We start from the raw sequence: 8982 nt of genomic DNA, 5'->3' as shown, positions 1-8982 counted from the left end.
AGGAATAGGAAAGGCTATTGCTCCACTATGACAAGAATCTACCAGTCATGATTACTCATGCCATTAGAATAGAGCCTACTGCGAAGACTGTGCGTTGGTCAGCATGCACTGATCTACACACATAAAACAAATTCACGCACAGGCGTCTTCCAAAAACCCATCCCAAACCCCAAAACGTCCCATGGCAATCGGCAAATGGTACCGGGGGCAGGACTGTGAAATCCTGAAGCCCCTAGTCATGAACCGGCACATGGGCGATGGATATAGATTCAGTCGTTCTGACGCAAGGAATGAGGCAGTTGAGCAGCTCGGCAGCTGTATCCATGACTGAGCAGCCCTATTTAAGATCCACTCTGCTCACTCTGAAAAGAGGGAAGGGGCTAGAAAAGGTGCCTAAATATAATCTGCCTCCCTTTCCCCCTGACTGGATTACCGCGCCCAGTGGGGTCACCACCCAGCGGTCGTAAAAGATAATTGAACTTTGGAACATGGAATATACGGACTTTGTCGGATAACACAGTCACTTATGGACTCACTTTTGAGAATCGTGTTTATGGAAGACTCGGCTATGAGTGATTTCCAAAGAAGAAGAAGATGACAAGAAGGACCTGAGCGAAATAGCACTCTCCCCCCCTCGTGATTCCTTGCAACTGGTACACAGAGCCTTAATATCTCTGACAGAGGAGGCAGACCAGATAGCCATCATAGAAATATATGAGCATAGAGTGGAAGTGTGTGCCCTGTTCTGGCTTCTAAAGGTTTCCTGCAGTTTCTACAGTGTCATGGGCCCCAAAGGAAACATCTGACTGGGAGTAAGAACCAGGATGCTGAGTAGAGGAGCTTCCTGACATTCCACCAGAGATCTCTACTCTCAAGTCTTTCTGTGGAGAACTGGTGCTCCAACTGAACAATGTGCCCATTCTTTCAGGAGCGTCAACAGAAAATGAAACCCTTCATGTTTGCCATGGAGTTGGGGACATTCAGTCCCCTGCGCACCAGCGAGAATTGCATGTGCCCATCAACACTCACTTAAATTAATCCAGTCTGTGCTGCATCCTTTTACATCGCATTTGCAGCTCCCTCCTCTGCCAAGCTCATTCGAGGAACGCTTTTCCAGTCCTGATCAGGCAGCTAAATCCAAAGGGGGGAATCTTTTGTTCTGTCTTTTATTTGGGGGGGGGTGAGGCCAGAGGTAAAAGAGAGCAGAGTTCACAGCAATTCAAGATGGCGTAGTTCTCCTTCTGCCTATGTGTGACTCCATCTCCTTCCCTTTCCCTCTGAGCGACTTTATCTGCAAAGAACATTGCAAAATCATTGCAGGAGGTTTTGGGGTCCTCACCAGACCCCAATGGACGAATAGTGCACTATTAGTCCCATACCTAAAATTCAGACCCAAAAAGGGGAGGGGGAAGGCACAGTCAGGGTATAATAAAAGCAGCTGACATGAACTTCAGATTGAGAAGGCACAGAAGATTATTGCACACACCACAACTGAATCAAACGTCAGTTTAGGCAACAAGTTCCTTAGCCAACATGTGTTTGCTTTTGTCATTCTGTGAAGTTTGCTGTGTCAGTAGAGCAGGAAACTCTTAATCTCAGGGTTGTGGGTTCGAGCCCCACAATGGGCAAAATATTTCTGCATTGCAGGGGGTGGACTAGATGATCCTCATGGTCCCTTCCAACTCTACAATTCTATGATTCTATGAAATAATTGATGAGGATAAACCCATTAAATATCACACGGTGTCTAGAGTGGATGCCAATCATGGAAACCATAGACGTATGTCAAGTATTGTGGTAAGGTCTCAGTGGGTGTCAGTTCAGTTTCATTTCAATATCTTTATTAGAATGAAAACAGCTTCATCTCATTCCTCATTCTTATGATGTCATTCTGCTGTGGCCACATCACAGGTGATTGTTATGGCAACATGGTGCCTGCCTTCTGTACTGATGGGAAGATTCTTTCTTTCCCTCTGAGGCTGTTGGGCCACTGTCTGGTCTTGTGATAGCATCAGGACAAAGGGACATAGCCTCTGAAAGATCCCATCACAATGCACTACCCTAAGAAGTCCAAGAGTCCTGGCCCTGTAGGGCACAGACCGAGCTCAAAGGGCCTCCCGTCAGACTCTTCATCATGCCCATCAGACAAGTACAAGGACTATGCTGCCGTTGTTATAGACACAGGCACTGGATACACCAAGAGCGGCCTGGCTGGGGATGAGAAGCCAAGATCCATTGTGCCAAGTGTTGTGGGGGTGCCAAGGTACAGGACCAAGGAAAGCCCATTGTACTACATTGGGAAGAGCATCCCACAGCGGCGTGCAGAGGTGAGCACACACCAGGTAATGACCCATGGTGTCGTGACAGATTGGGATGCCCTAGAGATGCTGTGGCACCATGTCTTCTACACAGAGCTCAGCGTGTGCCCTGAAGAGCTCGCTGTGCTGGTCACCGATTCCCCCATGTCCCCAACGACTAACCGTGAGAAAATGGCGGAGCTGCTCTTTGAGAACTTTGAGGTGCCAGCCATGTTTGTGGCTCATCAGTCCCTTTTGTCGGTGTATTCCTACGGCCGGACAGGAGGGCTGGTGATTGGCTCTGGCTATGGGACATCCTACACCGCTCCTGTCCACGATGGCTACATTTTACCTCATGCCACCTACCGACTGGACATAGCAGGCAATGCCCTGACAGAATACCTGGCCAAGCTGATGGGAGAATCTGGGAACCCTTTCCATAAGGATGAAATGGAGGTGGTATGTCAGATCAAGGAGAAGTGCTGCTATATCCCGGAGGAATATGAGGGTGAACTGAACGCTGATGAGAAGAAATACCTCATGGACTACACCCTTCCTGACAGGCAGGTTATCTCCATCGGCAGTGAGCGCTTCCGCTGCTCAGAGATCCTCTTCAATCCGACCATGCTGGGCTTCCCAGAGGTGGGGCTTCATGTCCAAGCTATAAGCAGCATCAGGAAATGCAAGCCAGAGCGACAAGCGGACCTGCTTGCCAATGTGCTGCTGGCTGGTGGAACTACCATGCTTCGTGGCTTTTCCGAGAGGATTAAGAAGGAACTGCAGAAGATGGAGCCATCCAAAAAGGTGGGCATCCTGGCTTCCCCCAACCGCACCTTCTCTGCCTGGTTGGGTGGCTCCATTGTGGCGTCGCTCAACTCTTTCCAGAATGTGTGGATCGACCGGCAGGCCTACAATGAGAAGGGGTCCTTCATTGTCCACCGGCACTGCTTCTGATCAAGACGGTGGCATGCCAGGCTTGGCAAGGGCATGTGTCAAAGGGAAAATCTCCTCTACAACATGCTGTTTTTTTAGCATAGCACTACTGAGTCAGTTCTGTCACCACTATTAGAGATGGGGAAGAGCAAAGGGAGTTTGTAGGGATTTACAAAAAATCTAAGAAGAGGTGGGGAGGGGGAGGGAGGGAGAGAGTGGAAATGTTGAACTGAATAATGGATCCTTTTAAAAAATGTGATTTGTTACAGGTAAAGCCTATCAAAAAAAGCAGTGCAAGATATGTGTGCCATATTTCTCTGACACATACACACAAGTATGAACTGTCTCATAGGCAGACCTACACACCTGCACATCTTTCATTAGATCAATTCGTGGCTACTAGCCATGAGGGCTATGTTCTACCTGGTCAATCACTGTGAGAACAAGATGTTGGTCCAGGTGAGCCTTTTCCTCTGAACCAGCAGAGCTGGTTCTTATGTTCTTACATTTGTGGTGGCAGAACTCACCCACCACCATTTGCAGTTCTCACCGTAGCTTTCTCCCAAATCTGCGAACGGTTACCCATATTTAGAGATTGTTCCTCCCCCTCACACATTTCCGCCCACTGTCCAAGGAGAGCGCAACCTGTAAAACTGCTCATACATTGAGGTTGATCAAGACTGTGAGGTGAGGAGCTTGGGTCCAGGGAAATAAATGAAAACATGGCCATTGCTGACCATATGTGGCTCCTGCTAAATGATTACTGCTCCTGCTAAAGAATGCCACTGGAAGAGTTGAGTTTATCAGAACAGGGCTTTTAGTCCTTTAGCAAGGCTAGTTAGTCAGAATCTCTGCTAAGGCCAAAGGACACAAATACAGAATCCTGTGCTGTTTTCTGTGACAAAAGGTGGCCTTATCTGCAAATCATGGGGGAGAGGCTTCAAGGTTGGTGTAGTGAAGGATGGGGTGAGTGGCGGTGGATAGAGGAGGCATTGTCCAAATCCTCTGGGCCACAAGTAGAGCCCTGCAGGATCAAACCCATGGCTTATCTCACCCAGCATCCTGCTTTCCAGAGTTGCCAGTTGCTGCCTATGGAAAGCTCACAGGCAGGGCAAGATGGCAATAGCCCTTACTTGCAGATGTTCTCCAGAAACTGGTACCCAGGGACCAGCTGCCTCTTATCTCAGGGGTAAACCTATACATCTTCCTCTTTGCATGTATTTCTCTCATTTAATATTTGCACCCCTAAGCAATGGGAGAGTGAAGAGACATTTACAGCTATCTCATAAACCAGAGATTGTGTTGCCATAGACCAGCTATTTGGCAGGGAGCATCTTTTTTTAGGGCTGGAGGTAGCGCAGCCTCTTTTCTCTTACATCCTCCCTGGGGATCCTATGCCAGGAACTTCAGAGATGGTCTTTCTCCTGAAAGAACTGGGAACTAATTCTGTTTCTTTTGCCCTGTCTCCATGACAATCTATGTAATTACCGCTGGTGGACTATTTGTTGCCATGGCAAATTTAAATGCACACTGATCCTTGTGTGTGTTATGCTATGAGTCATTGGCTGAGCTGCCACCCAGCAGGGTCTGTGAACATACTAGCTCTTCACTTTGCTCCATAAGGAAAGAGGCTGATCAGCTGTGGCAGATCACATGGGGTGGCCTGGCTGTGCTAAAGTTAACACCAAGTGAGGCATCCCAGCACCCTCAGCCTCTCCTATAGGCTGCTTGCAGAATGAGATTCTCCATCCACAAGACCAGTGAGTTGGCTTGCCACCCTCTCTTCCAAATATCCCCACCGTGATCTGGCTTACTTGCCAGCTGAAAAGTACCTGCAGATGCATCGGGTACTGAGAGTTTGGCCCCCTTTGTTTCCCTTCCGGTGAGAGTCAGACGTGATTGACAGTCCAAAAATGGATAGTTCACAAGCAGGCAGCAAAGTTGTTGAGAAAGGAAGCTGCCCAGGAACAACTTGCCAGGATGAAAAAGTGCAGATGGTTCTAGTGTCAAAAACTGTTCCATTAAAAATAAGTGGTGATTTTCAAACCTGAGGAATTAAGTACTCTTGGTGTGTTAAGGGGTGTATGTCCTGTAATGATTGCTGCCATCCATTGCATCACTTTTACGCCCACTCTCCCATTTTCCATTATGGCAGCCCTGCTTCCTTTCCCAGCCAGAAAAGTTGGTGGGAGGAAGAAACAGACGAAAAAAGAGGCATGGGCAGGTAGTAACTAAACCCAAAGGAACCCTGCTTACCCCTCAGAATAGGCTTCCTCAACCTCAGCCCTCCATTTGTTTTTGGCCTACAACTCCCATGATCCCTAGCTAGCAGGACCAGTAGTCAGAGGTGATGGGAATTGTGGTCTCAAAACATCTGGAGGGCCAAGGTTGAGGAAGCCTGCCTCAGAATGACCAGGATCTGAGTTCAGATGTTGTTGTTGTTTAGTCATTTAGTCGTGTCCGACTCTTCGTGACCCCATGGACCAGAGCACGCTAGGCACTCCTGTCTTCCACTGCCTCCCGCAGTTTGGTCAAACTCATGCTGGTAGCTTCAAGAACACTGTCCAACCATCTAGTCCTCTGTCATCCCCTTCTCCTTGTGCCCTCCATCTTTCCCAACATCAGGATCTTTTCCTGGGAGTCTTCTCTTCTCACTGAGCTCAGATGAGTGTTGTTAATTGAGTTCTCTCTCATGCTGATGCCACACTTGGGAATTAGCAAGTATGCCCTTCTCTCCTAATGCCACATAAAAGTAATCCAAACGGATTACTCTGGACAAGCCAATGGATCCTTACATGCAGTGTATGTGCTATAGCAGGGCGGTCCAACATTCAGCCTGAATGCAGCCCTCAAGGCCTTTTTTTGATGGCCCTCAACAATATTTGATGCCCCCTTCCCACAGCCCTCATGCTGCCTTCCCAAAGCCAAGGAAGTGAGGCGCTGGGCTTTGGGAAGGAGGCATGGAGCTCTGACAGGATCCTAGAGCCCTCCTTCTCATGGCCTAGGTGGTGCTTTCACAACTTGGCAGGGTCCCTGTTGAAGTAGTCTTGTGGCCCACTTGGTATGAAAAGTTGGAGCATCCTGTGCTATAGTATACTTCCTGGAGGTCAATGTGCTTGATGGAGTCCCTCTTCCTTCACACACACCCAGAAGGGGGTGCTGTTCATGATGGACCAGGAGTCCTCTCCAAAGTGACCAGGAATCAAAGCAGAATTCACATGAGTTTCCCAAGTTCCTCTTGGGCTGGAGGGGCAGTGACTTCACTTTCTGCTCTACCACAGATAGCTGGCATGCCTGCTGTGTCCAGCATGGCTGTGACTATTTGTGTAAAAACCAATCAAAATGGTATGTCAAACTGGAGGTAAGAAACAGAAGGAGAAAACTGGCTGGGAGCTTCTCTGTCAGTAGGACTTCAAGCTGTGCCAGCTCTTTTCGCACATCAAGAGGGAGCCTTCATTCTTCTGAAGAAGGAAAACTGGGCTGGCCTTCCATGTGGTAAGAGTAATATGCAGCCTGGCTACTTATTTAGTCTATTCTCTGGGAAAGTTCTGAGTTGGGCATTCTGGGAAGAAGCACAAACTGGACAAAATGGGGTTGTTACTGGGGATCTGATTATATTGTGCTAAACTCCTCACTAGCAACATAGTCTGAAGAAGAGGGTCCAAGTCTTAACTAGGCTGACCCACGTCACTGCATAAGCAATACCCCCCTTTAATCACATTAATGCTATAAATTAGCATTTAATGCTACAAATGCTTGTAAATATTGAGCCGTGTCTGCCTCCCGCTGATTAATTGGGAATTATACTTGAGGTTACCACACAGTTCGAAGATTAATAACTGTGTATCTTGCTGTTTGCAGGCTGCATGATTAAACTCTTGATTGGAAGCCGAGTCTACAGTGCACTGCTAATTCCCCCTTGCTTTCCCAGCAGTTAATTACAGGCATAGGTGGTCGGCAGTTAGCGTGATCATAGTTCTTGCCTGTGCAAAGTGCAGCCCCCCTCAGCAGTGGCTGAAATACACCCAGACATTTAGCCAGGAAATTCCGGCAAAGGCCTTGCTGCATAGTGTCACACAGCCAGGGATGCTTGAGCCAGTGGTAGGGCTGGGATCGAGTCTAGTGAGCCAAAACTGAATGTGTGTGTGCTTTGACCTCTCATTAGCTGTAGAAGGTATGTGCTGCAGCAGGAAAACTTGATATTCTGCCTTTGCCTGGCAAACAGAAGAAACTGCCTTATACTTAGGGTTTAGCCACACTTACCTTTTGCCCAGGACGTGGGTGGTGCTGTGGTGTAAACCACAGAGCCTAGGGCTTGCCAATCAGAAGGTCGGTGGTTCGAATCCCCGCGACGGGGTGAGCTCCCATTGCTCTGTCCCAGCTCCTGCCAACCTAGCAGTTTGAAAGCACGTCAAAGTGCAAGTAGATAAATAGATACTGCTGGTAAACGGCGTTTCCATGCACTGCTCTGGTTTTGCCAGAAGCAGCTTTGTCATGCTGGCCACATGACCCGGAAATACTGTCTGTGGACAAACGTCGGCTCCCTCGGCCAGTAAAGCGAGATGAGTGCCGCAACCCCAGAGTCATTCGCAACTAGACTTAACTGTCAGGGGTCCTTTACCTTAACCTTTTGCCCTTTGCTTTCTAGGCACAGATCTGCCACTCCCCCCCCCCCATGCCACTTTCCCCAGGAAAACTCAATCTTTACTGCTAAATTGGAGCACATGTCAATTTGGGTTTTGCGTGGATTGCTGTTTGCTCTGCTTCAGCGGTAAAGAGTAGGTTTTTGCAGGGAAAGTGGAAGGGCAAAAGGAAGAGTGCTCTGACACAGACTTGGGAAGCCTGGACCTGCGCCTACAAGTGCAGAGCAAAGGTTAAGTGTGGGTGAGCCCTCTGAGTCAAGCCACTAGTCCATCTTGCTCAGTATTGTGCACACTAACTCCAGGGTATCAGACAGGGAATATTCCCAGTCCTACCTGGAGATGCCAGTGCTGGAACCTGGGACCTTCTCATGCAAAACAGATGCTGACCTATGACCCTTCCTCTAGTACCAGGCGCCTGCAGCACTTTATGTTTGACATTCTCCAGCATCCCACTCAATTTTTCATCTCCAGCTGACCTGAGAGTGCCAGAGCTGCAGAACACATCTTCCAGGTCTAGATATAGGTATGATCACTGACGCCTCCTCCCATGCCAGGAGAGAAGCACATCAGACCAAGGCAGTGCAACAAAAGTCATTTGATTTCCCCATCCACAACAGCTGTGAAAGGGTGGTAGCGGCAGCTAGGAGTTGGAACTTTAGCTTGGTGGTAGAACATATGCTTTGCATGCCAAAGTTTCCCAGATTCAATCCTCAGCCTCTCCAGGCAGAGCTCGGAAGTCCTCCTGCCTGAAACCCTAGAGCAGGGGTCAGCAAATTTAGCACGCCTCGGGCCGGTGTCTCCAGCACCAATCCCGCAGCAGGCCGGAGGGCGGGGGAGCGTGTGCCCATATGTTTGTGCACACGCTATTTCCGGCGCACTTCTGGGTCAGAGGAGCACCGGAAATAGCTTGTGCGCATGTGCACAGGCCTCCTCCGACCCGGATGTGCACCAGAAATAACACGCATGCGCCAAAAACGCTTGCGCATGCACACAAGCTATTTCCGGTGCACCTCTGACCTGGAAGTGGGCAGCTGTGCGGCGCAGTAGCGGTAAGAGCAGGCAGCAGCAGCAGGGGTCACCGCGGGCCAGATAAACAAGTCCTTCAGGCC

At 49.0% G+C, this 8982-nt stretch overlaps 1 pseudogene across 1 annotated transcript; it reads left to right on the top strand.

Annotated features, from left to right (window-relative positions):
• The first annotated feature begins 1942 nt into the window (after nt 1-1942).
• Nucleotides 1943-3336, top strand: LOC308471452 (actin, cytoplasmic pseudogene; annotated as a pseudogene). Its single transcript has one exon. The product of its transcript is annotated as an actin, cytoplasmic pseudogene (transcript).
• Nucleotides 3337-8982: the final 5646 nt, after the last annotated feature.

The sequence above is a fragment of the Podarcis pityusensis genome, assembly GCF_964106645.2.
Source record: "Podarcis pityusensis genome assembly, chromosome: 2".
NCBI lineage: Eukaryota > Metazoa > Chordata > Lepidosauria > Squamata > Lacertidae > Podarcis > Podarcis pityusensis.
This window is presented reverse-complemented; position numbering and strand designations above follow the sequence as displayed.